Source organism: Oncorhynchus gorbuscha, linkage group LG06 (assembly GCF_021184085.1).
Source record: "Oncorhynchus gorbuscha isolate QuinsamMale2020 ecotype Even-year linkage group LG06, OgorEven_v1.0, whole genome shotgun sequence".
Classification (NCBI taxonomy): domain Eukaryota; kingdom Metazoa; phylum Chordata; class Actinopteri; order Salmoniformes; family Salmonidae; genus Oncorhynchus; species Oncorhynchus gorbuscha.
The window spans coordinates 84,766,478-84,791,294 of NC_060178.1; the positions used below are offsets into that span (position 1 = coordinate 84,766,478).

General features: G+C 45.7%; 1 protein-coding gene across 2 annotated transcripts in view; it reads left to right on the forward strand.

The window, feature by feature from the left end:
* Positions 1-1,158: 1,158 nt before the first annotated feature.
* The window catches only part of c1qtnf1 (C1q and TNF related 1), a 54,805-nt gene continuing 31,146 nt past the window's right edge, over positions 1,159-24,817 (forward strand). Inside the window, exon 1 of one of the 2 annotated variants that reach the window (XM_046354376.1) lies at positions 1,159-1,385. The gene's annotated coding sequence lies outside the window, so the exon portion shown is untranslated. Of the gene's footprint in view, positions 1,386-1,666; positions 1,685-24,817 lie in introns of those variants that run through there. The other variant, XM_046354377.1, reaches the window with a different exon arrangement.

Below are 24,817 nucleotides of genomic sequence, written 5' to 3' on the forward strand. Positions count from 1 at the left end.
CTGGTCACCCCCAAAACCAATTCTTCCTTTGGCTGCCTCTCTTTCTAGTTCTCTGCTGCCAATGACTGGAACGAACTACAAAAATCTCTGAAACTGGAAACACTTATCTCCCTCACTAGCTTTAAGCACTGTACATAGCCCATCTCTAATTTAGCCCAAGCAACTACCTCTTCCCCTACTGTATTTATTTATTTTGCTTCTTTGCACCCCATTATTTCTATCTCTACTTTGCACATTCTTCCACTGCAAATCTACCATTCCAGTGTTTTACTTGCTATATTGCATTTACTTCGCCACCATGGCCTTTTTTTTGTATTGCCTTTACCTCCCTTATCTCACCTTATTTGCTCACATTGTATATAGACTTATTTTTCTACTGTATTATTGACTGAATGTTTGTTTTACTCCATGTGTAACTCTGTGTTGTTGTATGTGTCGAACTGTTTTGCTTTATCTTGGCCAGGTCACAGTTGTAAATGAGAACTTGTTCTCAACTTGCCTACCTGGTTACATAAAGGTGAAATAAAAAATAAAAAATTGGTACAGCTAATGTGATGTTGTGCATTTACTGTGCATTCTACATTGTATAACTCTTGAAATTACAGGAAGCTCTTACAGTGTGCTGTAAAACAAATGTACAGTATTTTACTGTGCATTGTATGGTAATCTACTGTATTCAGTTTATACAGTACCATACTGTTGATTAATACAGTAAATTACTGATAAAATTACAATAACGGCTAACACTGTCGGTTAAAGTTGGATTACCTAAACATGCACTTTACATCTGTCAAACAATTGAACTACAACAGATGATTCTTAACAAAACGCTGGGAGAACAATTTATTTAATTTGTCCAGACAAACTGTTAAATCTTGTTTCAGATACTTTACCCCCCCCTTCTCTTTCTCTCTGTCCTCTGGGTCCCTTCATTGCTCTCTCCTTATCTCTGTGTGTCTCTTTTCTCTCTCTCCCTGCTCTCCCCTCTCGTCCCCTCAAGTTGCTCTCTCTCTCCTTGTATCTGCCCTTTCTCTCTCGTTTTGTTGTTATTTTTCTTTCATCCCTATAGGTCACAATCTGTGCTCCTCCCTTTATTTCTCCAACCCTCCCTCTCTTCCTCCCTCCCTCTCTCCACTCCACTTGTTTTGAAGACCTAGTCTCTCTGCAGGCAGCAGGCAGGCAGCAGTGTTCGGTGTTAGGGGAGAGTTGGAGGAGGATGACACTCACACACTGACTGACTGCAGGGATCTGAGGAAGACTAACCTGGAGAAAACCAGGACAAACTAAGGCTGACGGTGTGATAAACGTGGGCTAAACCAGGCTAAGTCAAAGAAGCAAGCAGGATCTTTTCCATATAGCCTTGTTGATCCAAAATCATAGAAGCAGTAAGTGTTGTCATATTATCTAGAATGCTCCTTTTGTTGAATTAAATCTAAATGTCAGAAATAACGTGTAGATATCTTTTAAACTTGAAAAAACACATTCTTCTCAGATCCAGTTTCTATAGTCTTTGCCACTGGACACTTCCTTATGAAATGTGTTAACAAAGCCTGTCCAAACAGACACACACACAGCTTCTGTGGAGTTGTGACAAACCGTTCCCAGATGTCGTACTAAAATGCCCTTTACCCCAGAATACAGGAATACATCTCTCTGAGGCTTTACAGCGGCTGCAGGGTCAGTGGTAAGAGTTAACCACTCTAACACTCAGCAAAGTGTTTTCACTAAGCAAAGTGTTGAATTTTTTGTTTGGAAAGCAAAAACTGTCACCATGAACTGAGTAAGTACTGTAGTGGTGTCATCTGGCCTATATTCAATTCTGGGACTGAATGCATTTGAGATAAATCATGAATGAGTTCAGCACCTCACTGAACTGTGCTATCTGACAGCAAGTGGCTGACACGTTTTAAACTTTTATTTTCTGTTGTCGTTGGATACTTGTCGATCATTTCTGTGTTTGTTTTGTTCTGAGATGACTGCATGGTTTTTGCCTCACCCTGTCTCCCGTGACAGTGTAGTCAGATACGTAAATACTTAAATTGGACCCAAATAACATCCTATTTATATTGTAGTGCAGGCCCTGGTCAAAAGTAGTGCACTATAGGGAATAGGGTGCCATTTGGGACTCAATCCTTGTGTCTCTGTTTGACAGTAACAATGGTGATAGTATAAAGACTGAGATATAATCAGAGAGCAGAAGTAGAGCTGGTTGGAGAGGGATAGGCATCTGGGTGTCCCGAAGAGGCAAAGTGAAATGAATGTGGGACAGGAATTCTTTGGGCATACCATCACAAAGCCTGTAGGCTGCAGCTGAATTTACTGCTTCTGCACTGATCATGTCCTGCCTTGAGAGAGAGGGAGTGTCAGAGAATACAGGAAGCAATGTCTAAACATCATACCTTACATAACAAAACACAATGATGTTATTCTACAGTAGTTCCCTAACCAAAAATATTGCTGCCGTCAAAAGGCACTGCACTTGTTCAATCCTTGTCCGCATACTCTCCACCGTTTTTGTAATTTTATCAGTAACCTACTGTATTAGTCAACAGTACGATACTGTATAAACTAAATTACTGTAGAATGCACAGTAAAATACTCCCCAATATGTTTTACAGCACACTGTACAACCTTTCTGTAATTTCAATGGCAGTACACAGTAGAATGCACTGTAAAATACTGTAAATGTGTTTTACAGTATTCATTATGGTACATTGTGGGGAAATGTTGTGGGCGGGGAAAGTCTCTGGCTCATTAACATATTTTAAGGCGAGCCTTGTAAGAGGCTATATTAGTTGCACCCATGAGTAAAAATGCTGTACCCACACACAATATGGTAATATAGTCTTTTTTGTTGTTGTCATTTTACACACTTTGTTCTGATACTCTATCATCTATTGGCTAATTGCTGCGAGTAATTTACTGAAATTTAGAATACAGTAGCATAGAGACCATTTTTTTTCAACACTAGTGGGTGCATGGTATTACATTTGAATAATTTAGCAGATGGTCTTATCTAGAGTGACTTACAGTTAGTGCATTCATCGTACGATAGCTAGGTGGGACAAGCACGTCACGGCATAGTAACTACACGTTCCTCAATACAGTAACTATCAGCAAAGTCAGAGCTAGCAAGGGGGGGAGTCAAGTGCTGGTTCAGGATTATATTTATTTTTTAAATACAAATGGGGGGAGTGTCAAGGTGAGGTGGAGGATTATTTAAGATACTCTTTGAAGAGGTGGGGTTTCATGTGCTTTGGGAAGATATTGACTCATTAACACATTTTAAGGCTTGCCTTGTAAGTGGCTGTATTTGTTGCATCCGTTACTGCGTGGCCTGTACCAATTTAAGTGATATGTGGTAGTAGTTCCCTAAATATATTGTGTACAAGAAATAGGTCTCTAGTGATGGAGAAACAAAGCTTCCTTAACAGTTGAGGCTTTCCAGCCAATTGTGTTAAAAATAGGTTAATTACTTGAGGCATTGATCAACACAGTGTACACTAGTGGCACCTGCTGGTCATTAGAATTTAGAATAGTCAAATTATTAGAGATAATGTCACACATGTTGTAGCGCATGGGCAGTGTAGCCTCCGTCTTCCATGGAAACCAATGCCAAACCAATCAGGTGGTTGTTCGACGAAACAAAGCTTTGAACGTCATTGATCACTGCTACGAAATAAATTAAGCGATTCCGACGCATGCCTCAGAGCGGCTGTATCAAATGTAACATCACTATAGTGGTAGTGGGTGTTAAACCTTTTAATGCTTCACAATTTATGTCCATTTAATCTGTTTTGCACTGTAATCACAACCAGTTTGTAAGCATTTGATAGGCCTCTGTTATTCAATAATAGTATGTAATATGCAAATGCCTACAGCCAACCTGCTTCCTCTAATCCCTTGTAATTACAGTAAAATACTGTAAAAATAATTTTCTTACAGTTTAACAGTCCCTTTCACTGTATTGCACTGTGTTTCATTGCTCTGACATCGAGTTCCCATGAATAGCTCAGTATTGTATTGGCACCATCAGGATATATCATAAGCTATCTTGTTGTAATTACAATTATTTTGAAGACCAATGTATTGTTAACTACAACAACATTTTCAGTACTGGTTACAGAAGCTTTTTACTTGCTATGACTGATATGTGTTTTCTTTATCAACCTTGGTTGAATGCACTGACTGTAAGTTGATAAGTACAAGAGTGTCTGCTAAATGGCCAAACATTTAATGTAAATGATAAGTCAATCAAAGACCATAGACTTTCTGAAAGAGGTGTTTTGAGGGGTATTGAAGTTTATATGGAATTGGATAGGGAGCCAGTGAAGTTTGATGAGGTTCAGGGTCGGACTTAGTGATTTAGAGGCCGCAGGCAGAGGCCAGGAAAAAGGTATTGCCTTTTAATGAACCAAACCAATCATTTAAAAAGTAGGATACCTTCGCACATTCATCCAAAAACAATTCCAGCATCTGAACAGTGCACTGTGCACCGCAACTCTCGTTCAATTCGGAAGTATTTTACAGCAATGCATGTCTGTATACTCTACCAGTGAGTCCAGGTCTGTATGCTCTACCAGTGAGTCCAGGTCTGTATACTCTACCAGTGAGTCCAGGTCTGTATACTCTACCAGTGAGTCCAGGTCTGTATACTCTACCAGTGAGTCCAGGTCTGTATACTCTACCAGTGAGTCCAGGTCTGTATACTCTACCAGTGAGTCCAGGTCTGTATACTCTACCAGTGAGTCCAGGTCTGTATACTCTACCAGTGAGTCCAGGTCTGTATACTCTACCAGTGAGTCCAGGTCTGTATACTCTACCAGTGAGTCCAGGTCTGTATACTCTACCAGTGAGTCCAGGTCTGTATGCTCTACCAGTGAGTCCAGGTCTGTATACTCTACCAGTGAGTCCAGGTCTGTATACTCTACCAGTGAGTCCAGGTCTGTATACTCTACCAGTGAGTACAGGTCTGTATACTCTACCAGTGAGTCCAGGTCTGTATACTCTACCAGTGAGTCCAGGTCTGTATGCTCTACCAGTGAGTACAGGTCTGTATGCTCTACCAGTGAGTACAGGTCTGTATGCTCTACCAGTGAGTACAGGTCTGTATGCTCTACCAGTGAGTACAGGTCTGTATACTCTACCAGTGAGTACAGGTCTGTATGCTCTACCAGTGAGTATAGGTCTGTATGCTCTACCAGTGAGTACAGGTCTGTATGCTCTACCAGTGAGTACAGGTCTGTATAATCTATCAGTGAGTACAGGACTGTATACTTTACCAGTGAGTCCAGGTCTGTATACTCTACCAGTGAGTCCAGGTCTGTATACTCTACCAGTGAGTCCAGGTCTGTATACTCTACCAGTGAGTACAGGTCTGTATACTCTACCAGTGAGTACAGGTCTGTATACTCTACCAGTGAGTCCAGGTCTGTATACTTTACCAGTGAGTACAGGTCTGTATACTCTACCAGTGAGTCCAGGTCTGTATACTCTACCAGTGAGTCCATGTCTGTATACTCTACCAGTGAGTCCAGGTCTGTATACTCTACCAGTGAGTCCAGGTCTGTATACTTTACCAGTGAGTCCAGGTCTGTATACTTTACCAGTGAGTCCAGGTCTGTATACTTTACCAGTGAGTCCAGGTCTGTATACTCTACCAGTGAGTCCAGGTCTGTATACTTTACCAGTGAGTACAGGTCTGTATACTCTACCAGTGAGTCCAGGTCTGTATACTCTACCAGTGAGTCCAGGTCTGTATACTCTACCAGTGAGTCCAGGTCTGTATACTTTACCAGTGAGTACAGGTCTGTATACTCTACCAGTGAGTCCAGGTCTGTATACTCTACCAGTGAGTACAGGTCTGTATACTTTACCAGTGAGTCCAGGTCTGTATACTCTACCAGTGAGTCCAGGTCTGTATACTCTACCAGTGAGTCCAGGTCTGTATACTCTACCAGTGAGTCCAGGTCTGTATGCTCTACCAGTGAGTCCAGGTCTGTATACTTTACCAGTGAGTCCAGGTCTGTATACTTTACCAGTGAGTCCAGGTCTGTATACTCTACCAGTGAGTCCAGGTCTGTATACTCTACCAGTGAGTCCAGGTCTGTATACTCTACCAGTGAGTCCAGGTCTGTATACTTTACCAGTGAGTACAGGTCTGTATGCTCTACCAGTGAGTCCAGGTCTGTATGCTCTACCAGTGAGTCCAGGTCTGTATGCTCTACCAGTGAGTACAGGTCTGTATGCTCTACCAGTGAGTACAGGTCTGTATGCTCTACCAGTGAGTACAGGTCTGTATGCTCTACCAGTGAGTACAGGTCTGTATACTCTACCAGTGAGTACAGGTCTGTATGCTCTACCAGTGAGTATAGGTCTGTATGCTCTACCAGTGAGTCCAGGTCTGTATGCTCTACCAGTGAGTACAGGTCTGTATAATCTATCAGTGAGTACAGGTCTGTATACTCTACCAGTGAGTCCAGGTCTTTATACTCTACCAGTGAGTCCAGGTCTGTATACTCTACCAGTGAGTCCAGGTCTGTATACTCTACCAGTGAGTACAGGTCTGTATACTCTACCAGTGAGTCCAGGTCTGTATACTCTACCAGTGAGTCCAGGTCTGTATGCTCTACCAGTGAGTACAGGTCTGTATGCTCTACCAGTGAGTACAGGTCTGTATGCTCTACCAGTGAGTCCAGGTCTGTATGCTCTACCAGTGAGTCCAGGTCTGTCATGCAGGTGAAAGAGGACCCAAAAGCGACTTGGCGAAAACAGAGTCTTTAATCCAGTAAAGTAAATACAATCAAAAAACACAACTTTCACTCGAAATGACGAGGACAAACTGGAGACTCGATCTTGAACAGCAGGTGAACAGCAGGTTGCCTCGGGAAGGCACTTGAACCTAGCAGACTCAGACACCTGCTCACCACGCAGCATCTGAGGGAAACACGACACGACAGGGCAAAACATAGACACAGCACGGTGAATTATAAATGAGGATCTGACAGGGCAGGTACGGGAAACAAGGAGAGAAATAGGGACTCTAATCAGGGAAAAGGATCGGGAACAGGTGTGGGAAGACTAAATGATGATTAGGGGAATAGGAACAGCTGGGAGCAGGAACGGAACGATAGAGAGAAGAGAGAGCGAGAGAGTGAGAGAGGGAGGGGAGAGAGAGGGATAGAAAGAGGGAAAGAACCTAATAAGACCAGCAGAGGGAAACTAATAGAATGGGAAGCACAGGGACAAGACATGATAATTAATGACAAAACATAACAGTACCCCCCCACTCACCGAGCGCCTCCTGGCGCACTCGAGGAGGAATCCTGGCGGCAACGGAGGAAATCATCAATGAGTGAACGGTCCAGCACGTCCCGAGACGGAACCCAACTCCTCTCCTCAGGACCGTAACCCTCCCAATCCACTAAGTATTGGTGACCCCGTCCCCGAGAACGCATGTCCATGATCTTATGTACCTTGTAAATAGGTGCGCTCTCGACAAGGACGGGGGGGGGAGGGAAGACGAACGGGGGTGCGAAGAAAGGGCTTAACACAGGAGACATGGAAGACAGGATGGACGCGACGAAGATGTCGCGGAAGAAGCAGTCGCACAGCGACAGGATTGACGACCTGGGAGACACGGAACGGACCAATGAACCGCGGAGTCAACTTACGAGAAGCTGTCGTAAGAGGAAGGTTGCGAGTGGAAAGCCACACTCTCTGGCCGCAACAATACCTTGGACTCTTAATCCTGCGTTTATTGGCGGCTCTCACAGTCTTCCTCGCAGACAAAGGCAGACCGGTAATGAAGTCTAGGGCGATGTGAGACCATGGTCGAGAAGGAATGGGAAGCGGTCTGAGACGACCGGCAGGAGGAGAGTTACCAGACTTAGTCTGCGCGCAGTCCGAACAAGCAGCCACGAAACGGCGCGTGTCACGCTCCTGAGTCGGCCACCAAAAGCGCTGGCGAATAGACGCAAGAGTGCCTCGAACACCGGGATGACCAGCTAACTTGGCAGACTGAGCCCACTGAAGAACAGCCAGACGAGTGGAAACAGGAACGAAAAGGAGGTTACTAGGACAAGCGCGCGGCGACGCAGTGTGCGTGAGTGCTTGCTTAACCTGTCTTTCAATTCCCCAGACTGTCAACCCGACAACACGCCCATAAGGAAGAATCCCCTCGGGATCAGTAGAAGCCACAGAAGAACTAAACAGACGGGATAAAGCATCAGGCTTGGTGTTCTTGCTACCCGGACGGTAAGAAATCACAAACTCGAAACGAGCGAAAAACAACGCCCAACGAGCTTGACGGGCATTAAGTCGTTTGGCAGAACGGATGTACTCAAGGTTCTTATGGTCTGTCCAAACGACAAAAGGAACGGTCGCCCCCTCCAACCACTGTCGCCATTCGCCTAGGGCTAAGCGGATGGCGAGCAGTTCACGGTTACCCACATCATAGTTGCGCTCAGATGGCGACAGGCGATGAGAAAAATAAGCGCAAGGATGAACCTTATCGTCAGACTGGAAGCGCTGGGATAGAATGGCTCCCACGCCTACCTCTGAAGCGTCAACCTCGACAATGAATTGTCTAGTGACGTCAGGAGTAACGAGGATAGGAGCGGACGTAAAACGTTCTTTTAGAAGATCAAAAGCTCCCTGGGCGGAACTGGACCACTTAAAACACGTCTTGACAGAAGTAAGAGCTGTGAGAGGGGCAGCAACTTGACCGAAATTACGAATGAAACGCCGATAGAAATTAGCAAAACCTAAAAAGCGCTGCAACTCGACACGTGACCTTGGAACGGGCCAATCACTGACAGCTTGGACCTTAGCGGAATCCATCTGAATGCCTTCAGCGGAAATAACGGAACCGAGAAAAGTAACGGAGGAGACATGAAAAGAGCACTTCTCAGCCTTTACGTAGAGACAATTCTCTAAAAGGCGCTGTAGAACACGTCGAACGTGCTGAACATGAATCTCGAGTGACGGTGAAAAAATCAGGATATCGTCAAGATAGACAAAAACAAAGATGTTCAGCATGTCTCTCAGAACATCATTAACTAATGCCTGAAAAACAGCTGGCGCATTGGCGAGACCAAACGGCAGAACCCGGTACTCAAAATGCCCTAACGGAGTGTGAAACGCCGTTTTCCACTCGTCCCCCTCTCTGATGCGCACGAGATGGTAAGCGTTACGAAGGTCCAACTTAGTAAAGCACCTGGCTCCCTGCAGAATCTCGAAGGCTGATGACATAAGGGGAAGCGGATAACGATTCTTAACCGTTATGTCATTCAGCCCTCGATAATCCACGCAGGGGCGCAGAGTACCGTCCTTCTTCTTAACAAAAAAGAACCCCGCCCGGCCGGAGAGGAAGAAGGCACTATGGTACCGGCGTCAAGAGACACAGATAAATAATCCTCGAGAGCCTTACGTTCGGGAGCCGACAGAGAGTATAGTCTACCCCGAGGAGGAGTGGTCCCCGGAAGGAGATCAATACTACAATCATACGACCGGTGAGGAGGAAGGGAGTTGGCTCGGGACCGACTGAAGACCGTGCGCAGATCATGATATTCCTCCGGCACTCCTGTCAAATCGCCAGGTTCCTCCTGAGAAGTGGGGACAGAAGAAATGGGAGGGATGGCAGACATTAAGCACTTCACATGACAAGATACGTTCCAGGATAGGATAGAATTACAAGACCAATTAATAGAAGGATTATGACATACTAGCCAGGGATGACCCAAAACAACAGGTGTGAAAGGTGAACGAAAAATCAAAAAGAAATAGTCTCACTGTGGTTACCAGATACCGTGAGAGTTAAAGGTAGTGTCTCAAATCTGATACTGGGAAGATGACTACCATCTAAGGCAAACATGGGCGTAGGCTTGTCTAACTGTCTGAAAGGAATGTTATGTTTCCGAACCCATGCTTCGTCCATGAAACAACCCTCAGCCCCAGAGTCAATCAAGGCACTGCATGTAGCACCGAACCGGTCCAGCGTAGATGGACCGACATAGTAGTACAAGATCTAGATGAAGAGACCTGAGTAGTAGCGCTCACCAGTAGCCCTCCGCTTACTGATGGGCTCTGGCCTCTTACTGGACATGAATTAACAAAATGTCCATCAAATCCGCAATAGAGGCACAGGCGGTTGGTGATCCTCCGTTCCCTCTCCTTAGTCGAGATGCGAATCCCTCCCAGCTGCATGGGCTCAGTCTCAGAGCCAGAGGAGGGAGATGGTTGCGATGCGGAGCAGGGAAACACCGTTGATGCGAGCTCTCTTCCACGAGCCTGGTGATGACGATCTACCCGTCGTTCTATGCGGATGGCGAGAGCAATCAAAGAGTCCACACTGGAAGGAACCTCCCGAGAGAGAATCTCATCTTTGACCACTGTGTGGAGTCCCTCCAGAAAACGAGCGAGCAGCGCCGGCTCGTTCCAGTCACTAGAGGCAGCAAGAGTACGAAACTCTATAGAGTAATCCGTTATGGATCGATCACCTTGGCATAGGGAAGCCAGGACCCTAGAAGCCTCCCCACCAAAAACTGAACGGTCAAAAACCCGAATCATCTCCTCTTTAAAGTTCTGGTAATTGTTAGAACAATCAGCCCTTGCCTCCCAGATAGCTGTGCCCCACTCTCGGGCCCGGCCAGTAAGGAGTGAAATGACGTAAGCAACCCGAGCTCTCTCTCTAGAGTATGTGTTGGGTTGGAGAGAGAACACAATCTCACACTGGGTGAGAAAGGAGCGGCACTCAGTGGGCTGCCCGGAGTAGCAAGGTGGGTTATTAACCCTAGGTTCTGGAGGCTCGGCAGGCCAGGAAGTAACAGGTGGCACGAGACGAAGACTCTGAAACTGTCCAGAGAGGTCGGAAACCTGAGCGGCCAGGCTCTCCACGGCATGGCGAGCAGCAGACAATTCCTGCTCGTGTCTGCCGAGCATGGCTCCTTGGATCTCGACGGCAGTGTTACGAGCGTCTGTAGTCGCTGGGTCCATTCCTCGGTCAGATCCTTCTGTCATGCAGGTGAAAGAGGACCCAAAAGCGACTTGGCGAAAACAGAGTCTTTAATCCAGTAAAGTAAATACAATCAAAAAACACAACTTTCACTCGAAATGACGAGGACAAACTGGAGACTCGATCTTGAACAGCAGGTGAACAGCAGGTTGCCTCGGGAAGGCACTTGAACCTAGCAGACTCAGACACCTGCTCACCACGCAGCATCTGAGGGAAACACGACACGACAGGGCAAAACATAGACACAGCACGGTGAATTATAAATGAGGATCTGACAGGGCAGGTACGGGAAACAAGGAGAGAAATAGGGACTCTAATCAGGGAAAAGGATCGGGAACAGGTGTGGGAAGACTAAATGATGATTAGGGGAATAGGAACAGCTGGGAGCAGGAACGGAACGATAGAGAGAAGAGAGAGCGAGAGAGTGAGAGAGGGAGGGGGAGAGAGAGGGATAGAAAGAGGGAAAGAACCTAATAAGACCAGCAGAGGGAAACTAATAGAATGGGAAGCACAGGGACAAGACATGATAATTAATGACAAAACATAACAAGGTCTGTATGCTCTACCAGTGAGTACAGGTCTGTATGCTCTACCAGTGAGTACAGGTCTGTATGCTCTACCAGTGAGTACAGGTCTGTATGCTCTACCAGTGAGTACAGGTCTGTATGCTCTACCAGTGAGTACAGGTCTGTATACTCTACCAGTGAGTCCAGGTCTTTATACTCTACCAGTGAGTCCAGGTCTGTATACTCTACCAGTGAGTCCAGGTCTGTATACTCTACCAGTGAGTACAGGTCTGTATACTCTACCAGTGAGTCCAGGTCTGTATACTCTACCAGTGAGTCCAGGTCTGTATGCTCTACCAGTGAGTACAGGTCTGTATGCTCTACCAGTGAGTACAGGTCTGTATGCTCTACCAGTGAGTCCAGGTCTGTATGCTCTACCAGTGAGTCCAGGTCTGTATGCTCTACCAGTGAGTACAGGTCTGTATGCTCTACCAGTGAGTACAGGTCTGTATGCTCTACCAGTGAGTACAGGTCTGTATGCTCTACCAGTGAGTACAGGTCTGTATGCTCTACCAGTGAGTACAGGTCTGTATAATCTACCAGTGAGTACAGGTCTGTATGCTCTACCAGTGAGTATAGGTCTGTATGCTCTACCAGTGAGTATAGGTCTGTATGCTCTACCAGTGAGTACAGGTCTGTATGCTCTACCAGTGAGTACAGGTCTGTATAATCTATCAGTGAGTACAGGACTGTATACTTTACCAGTGAGTACAGGTCTGTATAATCTATCAGTGAGGAGAGGTCTGTATACTGTAGCAGTGAGTACAGGTCTGTATACTGTAGCAGTGAGTACAGGTCTGTATACTTTACCAGTGAGTACAGGTCTGTATACTCTACCAGTGAGTACAGGTCTGTATACTTTACCAGTGAGTACAAGTCTGTATGATCTACCAGTGAGTACAGGTATGTATACTCTACCAGTGAGTACAGGTCTGTATGCTCTGCCAGTGAGTATAGGTCTGTATGCTCTAGCAGTGAGTACAGGTCTGTATACTGTAGCAGTGAGTACAGGTCTGTATACTTTACCAGTGAGTACAGGTCTGTATACTCTACCAGTGAGTACAGGTCTGTATACTTTACCAGTGAGTACAAGTCTGTATGATCTACCAGTGAGTACAGGTATGTATACTCTACCAGTGAGTACAGGTCTGTACGCTCTACCAGTGAGTATAGGTCTGTATGCTCTACCAGTGAGTACAGGTCTGTATGCTCTACCAGTGAGTACAGGTCTGTATGCTCTACCAGTGAGTACAGGTCTGTATAATCTACCAGTGAGTACAGGTCTGTATACTCTACCAGTGAGTCCAGGTCTGTATACTCTACCAGTGAGTACAGGTCTGTATAATCTATCAGTGAGTACAGGTCTGTATACTCTACCAGTGAGTCCAGGTCTTTATACTCTACCAGTGAGTCCAGGTCTGTATACTCTACCAGTGAGTCCAGGTCTGTATACTCTACCAGTGAGTACAGGTCTGTATACTCTACCAGTGAGTCCAGGTCTGTATACTCTACCAGTGAGTCCAGGTCTGTATGCTCTACCAGTGAGTACAGGTCTGTATGCTCTACCAGTGAGTACAGGTCTGTATGCTCTACCAGTGAGTCCAGGTCTGTATGCTCTACCAGTGAGTCCAGGTCTGTATGCTCTACCAGTGAGTACAGGTCTGTATGCTCTACCAGTGAGTACAGGTCTGTATGCTCTACCAGTGAGTACAGGTCTGTATGCTCTACCAGTGAGTACAGGTCTGTATGCTCTACCAGTGAGTACAGGTCTGTATAATCTACCAGTGAGTACAGGTCTGTATGCTCTACCAGTGAGTATAGGTCTGTATGCTCTACCAGTGAGTATAGGTCTGTATGCTCTACCAGTGAGTACAGGTCTGTATGCTCTACCAGTGAGTACAGGTCTGTATAATCTATCAGTGAGTACAGGACTGTATACTTTACCAGTGAGTACAGGTCTGTATAATCTATCAGTGAGGAGAGGTCTGTATACTGTAGCAGTGAGTACAGGTCTGTATACTGTAGCAGTGAGTACAGGTCTGTATACTTTACCAGTGAGTACAGGTCTGTATACTCTACCAGTGAGTACAGGTCTGTATACTTTACCAGTGAGTACAAGTCTGTATGATCTACCAGTGAGTACAGGTATGTATACTCTACCAGTGAGTACAGGTCTGTATGCTCTGCCAGTGAGTATAGGTCTGTATGCTCTAGCAGTGAGTACAGGTCTGTATACTGTAGCAGTGAGTACAGGTCTGTATACTTTACCAGTGAGTACAGGTCTGTATACTCTACCAGTGAGTACAGGTCTGTATACTTTACCAGTGAGTACAAGTCTGTATGATCTACCAGTGAGTACAGGTATGTATACTCTACCAGTGAGTACAGGTCTGTACGCTCTACCAGTGAGTATAGGTCTGTATGCTCTACCAGTGAGTACAGGTCTGTATGCTCTACCAGTGAGTACAGGTCTGTATGCTCTACCAGTGAGTACAGGTCTGTATGCTCTACCAGTGAGTATAGGTCTGTATGCTCTACCAGTGAGTACAGGTCTGTATGCTCTACCAGTGAGTACAGGTCTGTATAATCTATCAGTGAGTACAGGACTGTATACTTTACCAGTGAGTACAGGTCTGTATAATCTATCAGTGAGGAGAGGTCTGTATACTGTAGCAGTGAGTACAGGTCTGTATACTGTAGCAGTGAGTACAGGTCTGTATACTTTACCAGTGAGTACAGGTCTGTATACTCTACCAGTGAGTACAGGTCTGTATACTTTACCAGTGAGTACAAGTCTGTATGATCTACCAGTGAGTACAGGTATGTATACTCTACCAGTGAGTACAGGTCTGTATACTCTACCAGTGAGTACAGGTCTGTATACTCTACCAGTGAGTACAGGTCTGTATACTCTACCAGTGAGTACAGGTCTGTACACTCTACAAGGTGAGTACAGGTCTGTATAATCGATCAGTGAGTACAGGTCTGTATAATCGATCAGTGAGTACAGTTCTGTATACTCTACCAGTGAGTACAGGTCTGTACACTCTACAAGGTGAGTACAGGTCTGTACACTCTACAAGGTGAGTACAGGTCTGTACACTCTACAAGGTGAGTACAGGTCTGTATAATCGATCAGTGAGTACAGGTCTGTACACTCTACAAGGTGAGTACAGGTCTGTATAATCGATCAGTGAGTACAGGTCTGTATAATCGATCAGTGAGTACAGGTCTGTATAATCGATCAGTGAGTACAGGTCTGTATAATCTACCAGTGAGTACAGATCTGTATACTCTACCAGTGAGTACAGATCTGTATACTCTACCAGTGAGTACAGATCTGTATACTCTACCAGTGAGTACAGATCTGTATACTCTACCAGTGAGTACAGATCTGTATACTCTACCAGTGAGTACAGTTCTGTATACTCTACCAGTGAGTACAGGTCTGTATACTCTACCAGTGAGTACAGGTCTGTATACTCTACCAGTGAGTACAGGTCTGTATACTCTACCAGTGAGTACAGGTCTGTATACTCTACCAGTGAGTACAGGTCTGTATACTCTACCAGTGAGTCCAGGTCTGTATGCTCTACCAGTGAGTACAGGTCTGTATGCTCTACCAGTGAGTACAGGTCTGTATGCTCTACCAGTGAGTACAGGTCTGTATGCTCTACCAGTGAGTACAGGTCTGTGTACTCTACAAGGTGAGTACAGGTCTATGTACTCTACAAGGTGAGTACAGGTCTGTATACTCTACCAGTGAGTACCGGTCTGTATACACTACCAGTGAGAACAGGTCTGTATACTCTACCAGTGAGTCCAGGTCTGTATACTCTACCAGTGAGTACAGGTCTGTATACTCTACCAGTGAGTCCAGGTCTGTATACTATACCAGTGAGTCCAGGTCTGTATGCTCTACCAGTGAGTACAGGTCTGTATGCTCTACCAGTGAGTACAGGTCTGTATGCTCTACCAGTGAGTACAGGTCTGTATACTCTACCAGTGAGTACAGGTCTGTATGCTCTACCAGTGAGTACAGGTCTGTATGCTCTACCAGTGAGTATAGGTCTGTATGCTCTACCAGTGAGTACAGGTCTGTATGCTCTACCAGTGAGTACAGGTCTGTATAATCTATCAGTGAGTACAGGACTGTATACTTTACCAGTGAGTCCAGGTCTGTATACTCTACCAGTGAGTCCAGGTCTGTATACTCTACCAGTGAGTCCAGGTCTGTATACTCTACCAGTGAGTACAGGTCTGTATACTTTACCAGTGAGTCCAGGTCTGTATACTCTACCAGTGAGTCCAGGTCTGTATACTTTACCAGTGAGTCCAGGTCTGTATACTCTACCAGTGAGTACAGGTCTGTATACTCTACCAGTGAGTACAGGTCTGTATACTCTACCAGTGAGTACAGGTCTGTATACTCTACCAGTGAGTACAGGTCTGTATACTCTACCAGTGAGTCCAGGTCTGTATGCTCTACCAGTGAGTACAGGTCTGTATGCTCTACCAGTGAGTACAGGTCTGTATGCTCTACCAGTGAGTACAGGTCTGTATACTCTACCAGTGAGTACAGGTCTGTATGCTCTACCAGTGAGTACAGGTCTGTATACTCTACCAGTGAGTCCAGGTCTGTATACTTTACCAGTGAGTCCAGGTCTGTATGCTCTACCAGTGAGTCCAGGTCTGTATAGTCTACCAGTGAGTCCAGGTCTGTATACTCTACCAGTGAGTCCAGGTCTGTATACTCTACCAGTGAGTCCAGGTCTGTATACTCTACCAGTGAGTCCAGGTCTGTATACTCTACCAGTGAGTACAGGTCTGTATACTCTACCAGTGAGTCCAGGTCTGTATACTCTACCAGTGAGTACAGGTCTGTATACTCTACCAGTGAGTACAGGTCTGTATACTCTACCAGTGAGTCCAGGTCTGTATACTTTACCAGTGAGTACAGGTCTGTATGCTCTACCAGTGAGTCCAGGTCTGTATACTCTACCAGTGAGTCCAGGTCTGTATACTCTACCAGTGAGTCCAGGTCTGTATACTCTACCAGTGAGTACAGGTCTGTATACTCTACCAGTGAGTCCAGGTCTGTATACTCTACCAGTGAGTACAGGTCTGTATGCTCTACCAGTGAGTACAGGTCTGTATGCTCTACCAGTGAGTACAGGTCTGTATGCTCTACCAGTGAGTACAGGTCTGTATGCTCTACCAGTGAGTACAGGTCTGTATACTCTACCAGTGAGTACAGGTCTGTATGCTCTACCAGTGAGTATAGGTCTGTATGCTCTACCAGTGAGTACAGGTCTGTATGCTCTACCAGTGAGTACAGGTCTGTATAATCTATCAGTGAGTACAGGACTGTATACTTTACCAGTGAGTCCAGGTCTGTATACTCTACCAGTGAGTCCAGGTCTGTATACTCTACCAGTGAGTCCAGGTCTGTATACTCTACCAGTGAGTCCAGGTCTGTATACTCTACCAGTGAGTCCAGGTCTGTATACTCTACCAGTGAGTCCAGGTCTGTATACTCTACCAGTGAGTCCAGGTCTGTATACTCTACCAGTGAGTCCAGGTCTGTATGCTCTACCAGTGAGTACAGGTCTGTATAATCTACCAGTGAGTACAGGTCTGTATGCTCTACCAGTGAGTATAGGTCTGTATGCTCTACCAGTGAGTACAGGTCTGTATGCTCTACCAGTGAGTACAGGTCTGTATGCTCTACCAGTGAGTACAGGTCTGTATAATCTATCAGTGAGTACAGGACTGTATACTTTACCAGTGAGTACAGGTCTGTATAATCTATCAGTGAGGAGAGGTCTGTATACTGTAGCAGTGAGTACAGGTCTGTATACTGTAGCAGTGAGTACAGGTCTGTATACTTTACCAGTGAGTACAGGTCTGTATACTTTACCAGTGAGTACAGGTCTGTATACTTTACCAGTGAGTACAAGTCTGTATGATCTACCAGTGAGTACAAGTCTGTATGATCTACCAGTGAGTACAGGTCTGTATGCTCTACCAGTGAGTATAGGTCTGTATGCTCTAGCAGTGAGTACAGGTCTGTATACTGTAGCAGTGAGTACAGGTCTGTATACTTTACCAGTGAGTACAGGTCTGTATACTCTACCAGTGAGTACAGGTCTGTATACTTTACCAGTGAGTACAAGTCTGTATGATCTACCAGTGTGTACAGGTATGTATACTCTACCAGTGAGTACAGGTCTGTATGCTCTACCAGTGAGTATAGGTCTGTATGCTCTACCAGTGAGTACAGGTCTGTATGCTCTACCAGTGAGTATAGGTCTGTATGCTCTACCAGTGAGTACAGGTCTGTATGCTCTACCAGTGAGTATAGGTCTGTATGCTCTACCAGTGAGTACAGGTCTGTATGCTCTACCAGTGAGTACAGGTCTGTATAATCTATCAGTGAGTACAGGACTGTATACTTTACCAGTGAGTACAGGTCTGTATAATCTATCAGTGAGGTACAGGTCTGTATACTGTAGCAGTGAGTACAGGTCTGTATACTGTAGCAGTGAGTACAGGTCTGTATACTTTACCAGTGAGTACAGGTCTGTATACTCTAACAGTGAGTACAGGTCTGTATACTTTACCAGTGAGTACAGGTCTGTATGATCTACCAGTGAGTACAGGTCTGTATACTCTACCAGTGAGTACAGGTCTGTATACTCTACCAGTGAGTACAGGTCTGTATACTCTACCAGTGAGTACAGGTCTGTATACTCTACCAGTGAGTACAGGTCTGTATACTCTACCAGTGAGTACAGGTCTGTATACTCTACCAGTGAGTACAGGTCTGTACACTCTATCAGTGAGTACAGGTCTGTATAATCGATCAGTGAGTACAGGTCTGTATACTCGACCAGTGAGTACAGGTCTGTACACTCTACCAGTGAGTACAGGTCTGTACACTCTACAAGGTGAGTACAGGTCTGTACACTCTACAAGGTGAGTACAGGTCTGTATAATCGATCAGTGAGTACAGGTCTGTATAATCGATCAGTGAGTACAGGTCTGTATAATCGATCAGTGAGTACAGGTCTGTATAATCGATCAGTGAGTACAGGTCTGTATAATCGATCAGTGAGTACAGGTCTGTATAATCGATCAGTGAGTACAGGTCTGTACAGATCTGTATACTCTACCAGTGAGTACAGATCTGTATACTCTACCAGTGAGTACAGATCTGTATACTCTACCAGTGAGTACAGATCTGTATACTCTACCAGTGAGTACAGATCTGTATACTCTACCAGTGAGTACAGTTCTGTATACTCTACCAGTGAGTACAGTTCTGTATACTCTACCAGTGAGTACAGGTCTGTATACTCTACCAGTGAGTACAGGTCTGTATACTCTACCAGTGAGTACAGGTCTGTATACTCTACCAGTGAGTACAGGTCTGTATACTCTACCAGTGAGTACAGGTCTGTATACTCTACCAGTGAGTACAGGTCTGTATACTCTACCAGTGAGTACAGGTCTGTATACTCTACCAGTGAGTACAGGTCTGTATACTCTACCGGTGAGTACAGGTCTGTATACTCTACCGGTGAGTACAGGTCTGTGTACTCTACAAGGTGAGTACAGGTCTGTGTACTCTACAAGGTGAGTACAGGTCTATGTACTCTATAAGGTGAGTACAGGTCTGTATACTCTACCAGTGAGTACCGGTCTGTATACACTACCAGTGAGAACAGGTCTGTATACACTACCAGTGAGTACCGGTCTGTATAATCTACCAGTGAGTACAGGTCTTTATACTCTGCCAGTGAGTACATGTCTATTTCCATGTTGTTATTTTTAGCCTTCACTATATCATTAATATGCTTTCATCCCAAATGGCACCCTATGTAACAGCGTTCTTCGTTTGTCGAAAGAGAGTCGGACCGAAATGCAGCGTGGTTGTTACTCATGTTCTTTAATGAAGAGAATGACGATACATGAAATAACTAAATAAATACAAAAACAACAAACTGAACGAGGAACCTAATACAGCCTATCTGGTGAACACTACACAGAGACAGGAACAATCACCCACGAAAACACAGTGAAACCCAGGCTACCTAAATACTGTTCCCTATCAGAGACAACAAGAATCACCTGACTCTGATTGAGAACCGCCTCAGGCATCCAAGCCTAAACTAGACACACCCCTAATCAACCACAATCCCAATGCCTACAAAAACCCCAATACGACAACACAATAAGCCCATGTCACACCCTGGCCTGAACAAATATATAATGAAAACACAAAATACAATGACCAAGGCGTGACAGAACCCCCCCCCTAAGGTGTGGACTCCCGGACGCACCTCACAACCATAGGGAGGGTCCGGGTGGGCGTCTGTCCATGGTGGCGGTTCCGGCTCGGGACGTGGACCCCACTCCATTAATGCATAGTTCCTCCCCTTCGCGTCCTGGGATAATCCACACTCGCCGCCGACCATGGCCTAATAGTCCTCACCCAGAATCCCACTGAACTGAGGGGCCGCTCGGGACTGAGGGGCCGCTCGGGACTGAGGGGCCGCTCGGGACTGAGGGGCCGCTCGGGACTGAGGGGCCGCTCGGGACTGAGGGGCCGCCGGGGCTGAGAGAAAGCCCGGGGCTGAGAGAAAGCCCGGGGCTGAGAGAAAGCCCAGTACTGAGAGGAAGCCCAGTACTGAGATGAAGCTCAGGCAGGTAGTAGGCTCCGGTAGATCCTGGCTGGCTGGAGGATCTGGAAGATTCTGGTTGACTGGCAGATCTGGAAGAGACTGGTTGACTGGCTGATCTGGAAGAGTCTGGTTGACTGGCAGATCTAGAAGATCATGGCTGACTGGCGGATCTAGCTGCTCTATGCAGACTGACAGCTCTGGCTGCTCCATGCAGGCTGGCAGCACCTTGCAGACTGGCAGCTCCTTGCAGACTGGCAGCTCCTTGCAGACTGACAGCTCTGGCTGCTTCATACAGACTGACAGCTCTGGCTGCTTCATACAGACTGACAGCTCTGGCTGCTTCATACAGACTGACAGCTCTGGCTGCTTCATACAGACTGACAGCTCTGGCTGCTTCATACAGACTGACAGCTCTGACTGCTCCATGCAGGCTGACAGCTCTGACTGCTCCATGCAGGCTGGCAGCACCTTGCAGACTGGCAGCTTCTTGCAGACTGGCAGCTCCTTGCAGACTGGCAGCTCCTTGCAGACTGACAGCTCTTTGCAGACTGACAGCTCTGGCTGCTTCATGCAGACTGGCAGCTCAGGCTGCTCCGAACAGGCAGGAGGCTCCGGCAGCGCTGTAGAGGTGGAAGGCTCTGATAGCGCTGAACAGGCGGGAGACTCCGACAGCACAGGAGAGGCGAGGCGCACTGTAGGCGTGATGCGTGGTGCTGGCACTGGTGATACTGGATCGAGGACAAGCACAGGAAGCCTGGTGCGGGGAGCTGCTACCGGAGGATTGGTGTGTGGAGGTGGCTCTGGATAGACCGGACCGTGCAGGCGCACTGGAGCTCTTGAGCACCGAGCCTGCCCAACCTTACCTGGCTCGATGCTCACTCTAGCCCGGCCAATATGAAGGGCTGGTATGAACTGCACCGGGCTATGCACCCGCACTGGAAACCCTGTGCGCTCCATAGCATAACACGGTGCCTGCCCGGTCTCTCTAGCACCCCGGTAAGCACAGGGAGTTTGCGCAGGTCTCCTACCTGGCATAGCCATACTCCCTGTAAGCCCCCCTCCAATATTTTTTTGGGGCTGACTCTCAGGCTTTCATCCACGTCGCCGTGCTGCCTCCTCATATCAGCGCCTCTCCGCTTCTACCGCCTCCAGTTCTTCCTTGGGACGGCGATATTCTCCAGGCTGAGCCCAGGGTCCTTTTCCGTATAATATCTCCTCCCAAATCCGGAAGTCCTTTGATCGCTGCTCCTCACGATTAACAGGGAGAGTTGGCTCAGGTCTGACTCCTGACTGCCACTCTCTCCCTGAGCCCTCCCCCAATACATTTTTGGGGGTGACTTTCGGGTTTCTTTCTGTGCCGCCGTGTCTTTCTCTTCGACTCCATTCTCCTATAGCCCTCTTCGTACTGCTCCAGCGAATCCCAGGCGGGCTCTGGCACTCTCTCTGGGTCGACCGCCCACCTGTCTATTTCTTCCCACGTCGTATACTCCATACCTCTGCTGTCCATAACGTCCTCCCTTCGCTGCTCCTGCTGCCTGTTACCACGCCACTCGGTCCGTGTGTGGTGGGTGATTCTGTAACGGCGTTCTTCGTTTGTCGAAAGAGAGTCGGACCGAAATGCAGCGTGGTTGTTACTCATGTTCTTTAATGAAGAGAATGACGATACATGAAATAACTAAATAAATACAAAAACAACAAACTGAACGAGGAACCTAATACAGCCTATCTGGTGAACACTACACAGAGACAGGAACAATCACCCACGAAAACACAGTGAAACCCAGGCTACCTAAATACGGTTCCCTATCAGAGACAACAAGAATCACCTGACTCTGATTGAGAACCGCCTCAGGCATCCAAGCCTAAACTAGACACACCCCCAATCAACCACAATCCCATTGCCTTCAAAACCCCCAATACGACAACACAATAAACCCATGTCACACCCTGGCCTGAACAAATATATAACGAAAACACAAAATACAATGACCAAGGCGTGACACCCTATTTCCTATTTAGTGCACTACTTTTAACCAAGGCACATAGGGGTCAGGTGGGCCCTTGTCAAAGTAAGCCACTATATAGGGAATAGGATGCCATTTGGAATGTAACCTAGGTGTTTTGTTTAATTGGTCTTCTATCATGCTACAGGTGAAAATGCTCCTGGCATGTTATCATTACTGTGTGTGTGTGTGCATGTGTGTGCAAAGATGGGCAGTATTTCTGTTACATGTATTTGAAATACTTATTTCAATTGCTTTTGAGTATTCCGTCATTTGTATTTCACTAGCTTGCAGTGAAATACAAAATACAATCCAATGTATTTTGTAACAAGATATTTTTGAGACCTGTAATTTGTATTTTACTTGTTTGTTGTAAATTACAAAATATTGTTCTATACCATTTGTTTTTACAGGGGTTGTATTTTTGTGGCCGACTTTCACCCTGCATTGGTGTCAGATGTCTCATGACACTATGGTATGATAGAAGTGTCTGCTAAATTATGAAAGTGTCAATATAAAAATGAATGCTCGCAAAGAAAGCTGGGTATTATTATAATGAACACCCAGTGTGCTTTGCAATTGTTCATTTTTTACAATTACATTTTGTTCAAAAAGTAGACACTCTTAAAGTCAGTGAATTCAACTAAGGTAGTTAAAAAAACACATCACAGTCATTGCAAGTACAATTGTATTTATTTGTGTCACGATGTTCGTAATAATGGTCGGACCAAGACGCAGCGCGATATGAGTTCTACATATTTATTAGACAGTGAAACTTAGAAAAAACAAAACAATAAAGAATAAACGAAACGTGACTAACAATGCAGTGCTAACAGGCAACTAAACATGAACAATATCCCATAACCCAGGTGGAAAAAAATGCTACTTAATAAGTATAATCCCCAATTAGAGACAACGATACCCAGCTGCCTCTAATTGGGAATCCTACCAAAACCCCAACATAGAAAAAACAACCTAGAACCCAAAACAGAAAATATGAACTAGACTAACCCCCCTAGTTACGCCCTGACCTACTCTACCATAGAAAATAAAGGCTTTCTATGGTTAGGACGTGACACTGTTACTGAAAATGTTGTTATAGCACTTTATAATAACTCCACGTAATAAATAATTTATAATGGATCAGTAAGTAGTTTGTTCATCATTTATTAGTAAGTACACCCACATTTGTAAATGTTAGTAACCTAGTTATTCACACAACTTTTAAAGTATTTATAATGATTCATAAGATTATTTATAAGATGTTTAATATGGATCCTAAGTATTTTTGCTTGGCTTCATCTAAAGTGTGGGCTTTTAAAAATTGTATAAATACTTTATAAATGATTTGAGGGAGCAGTTGTTACAATTTTCAGTGTAATTTCTCACAATAGATGGACATGCCATTGCTAGACATTCCAGCAGTACCCGATGCTCCTTAACTCTTAAGTTGACAGTCCCCAAAATCAGACAATAGAATTCCTTTAAAAATGATTCATGTGTTTATATGACTTATTTAATTGATTTCCCACCATTTTATAAATCAGAAGACAGCCATCCAATCAATCAGCCAAATGTATTTATAAAGCCCTTCTTACATCAGCTGATGTCACAAAGTGCTGTACAGAAACCCAGCCTAAAACCCCAAACAGCAAGCAATGCAGGTGTAGAACAGTGGCTAGGAAAAATTCCCCAGAAATGCCAGAACTTAGGAAGAAACCTAGAGAGGAACCAGGCTATGAGGGGTGGCCAGTCCTCTTCCGGCTGTGCAGGGTGGAGATTATAACAGTGCAAGGCCAAGATGTTCAAATGTTCATAGATGACCAGCAGGGTCAGATAATAATAATCACAGTGGTTGTAGAGGGTGCAACAGGTCAGCACCTCAGGAGTAAATGTCAGTTGGCTTTTCATAGTTGATCATTCAGAGTATCTCTACCGCACCTGCTGTCTCTATAGAGTTTAAAACAGCAGGTCTGGAACAAGGTAGCAAGTCTGGTGAACAGGTCAGGGTTCCATAGCCGCTGGCAGAACAGTTGAAACTGGAGCAGCAGCACGAGCAGGTGAACTGGGAACAGCAAGGAGTCATCAGGCCAGGTAGTCCTGAGGCATGGTCCTACGGCTCAGGTCCTCCAAGAGAGCACGCGAGAGAGAGAGAGAGAAAGAGAGCAAAAAGAGAGTAAAAGAGATAATTATAGAGAGTATACTTAAATTCACACAGGACACCGGATAAGACAGGAGAAATACTCCAGATATAACAGAGTGACCCTAGCCCCCCGACACAAACTATTGCAGCATAAATACTGGAGGCTGAGACAGGAGGGGTCGGGAGACACTGTGGCCCGACGATACCCCCGGGCAGGGCCAAACAGGCAGGACATAACCCACCCACTTTGCCAAAGCACAGTCCCCACACCACTAGAGGGATATCTTCAACCACCAACTTACTATCCGGAGATAAGGCCGAGCATAGCCCACGAAGATCTCCCCCACGGCACGAACCCAAGGTGGGGCGCCAACCCGAATAGGAAGATCAAGTCAGTAACTCAA